This window comes from Curcuma longa, chromosome 12 (genome assembly GCF_044706935.1).
Source record: "Curcuma longa cultivar G26 ecotype Majalengka, Jawa Barat chromosome 12, ITB_CL_G26_1.1, whole genome shotgun sequence".
Classification (NCBI taxonomy): domain Eukaryota; kingdom Viridiplantae; phylum Streptophyta; class Magnoliopsida; order Zingiberales; family Zingiberaceae; genus Curcuma; species Curcuma longa.
In genome coordinates this window covers 6,884,192-6,885,518 of record NC_133872.1, presented here as the reverse complement: position 1 = coordinate 6,885,518, position 1,327 = coordinate 6,884,192, and the positions used below count along the sequence as shown (strand labels likewise).

General features: G+C 42.0%; 1 long non-coding RNA gene across 1 annotated transcript; it reads left to right on the top strand.

Annotated features, from left to right (window-relative positions):
* The first annotated feature begins 414 nt into the window (after nucleotides 1-414).
* Nucleotides 415-1,186, top strand: LOC141843152 (uncharacterized). The gene is made up of 4 exons (XR_012603019.1): nucleotides 415-591; nucleotides 667-837; nucleotides 919-1,014; nucleotides 1,110-1,186. It is a non-coding gene; the product is annotated as an uncharacterized LOC141843152 (long non-coding RNA).
* Nucleotides 1,187-1,327: the final 141 nt, after the last annotated feature.

Sequence of the window (1,327 nt, the reverse complement as noted above, 5' to 3'; positions counted from 1 at the left end):
ACAACTCCAAAACCTAGGGACAAGGCTTGTTTTCTGTAAAATACCAAAACTTCTAGGGATTTATTTGTAAATATCCCTAGTAGTAGGGGTTTATTTGTAAATATTCCTAATTTTAGGGGTTAAATATAAATAACCCTAATTGATTTAAAAAGATTAAGAGAATTTATTGGGGTTTAATTAGAGTTAATTGGATAGCCTAATTAACTAAACCCAATTTAATAAGCCCAATGGATTAAAGCCCAACTAAAGATTAATGGGTTAAAGGGTTTATAAAGGTTATTGGATCCTATCTTATTGGATATAGACTGAAACCCGTTAACTCCATGGATCCGTTAAGAACCCGATAAGAAGCCTTCATCGCGACTTCTTCTCCCATTTCCGCGATCCAGCTTCTCTGCTCCCACCTCCGCGTTCCTTTGTTCCATCTGCATCCGGCGATCGGCGGCCAACCGATTGGCAAGGAGATCGCCGGCGAGGGAGGGTGTTCCAAGGAGAGCGCCGACTGCAGTGGTGGCCGGCGATTTGTGGAGGAGCGGCGGTTGGCGACGTTCGACGGAGAATAGATAGGATCGGCGGAAGGAATAAGAGGAGGTAAGGACTCAAATTGATTTTCGATGCCTAAGGTTTTCTAAAGCGTAGATCTGTGATTTCTGCCGGTTTCCATAGATCTTTTGAGCTGATCTTGATTCGGTGAGGCTCCCCTGTTCGGATCGGTAGGATTGCGGTGTTTCCAGCCGCAAGAAAGAAGAAAGGAAGAAGGGAATCTAACGAATCTAGGGCTTTGGTAAGGGATTCTTAGCTAAGTCTTGGCTGGTCTCCTGCGTTTGCAACCAGCAGGTACGCCGCCCCTTGTGTTTCCTGATTTTCTTGCCTTTGTATTCTTGTATCACGGGATGCTACTGATAGATTGGTACCTAGGGTTCTTGGATTGTTTAGATCCGTTCAGTTTGATTTCGGATACACGGAAGAACCGAATTAAAGGTTTTCTAGAGCAAAGGAAAATTGATCTTGGAGGTAAGTGTTGAGGCCGGTTGTTGGGTATGAGTTTTTCCAATTGATTTCTATGAGATGGTTACTGCACTATTGAGCTCTATCCTGTTTTGGAACAGAGTCATGAGCTAAGGGAGTGGGTTGGATAATACCATCAGATCGGGAATCAGAGCTTCCTAGGGATTAATCTAAGGTAAGCTTGTTGAATTTTGGTGTGATTTGGATTTGTTAGTTTTGTTGTTGAGATTTAGGTTTAGTTGGTTGTTGCTCTGTTGGATATTAATAGAAGTTATGAATTTATTTAGTTTATTACTATTGAAGTTATGGTTAATGATGA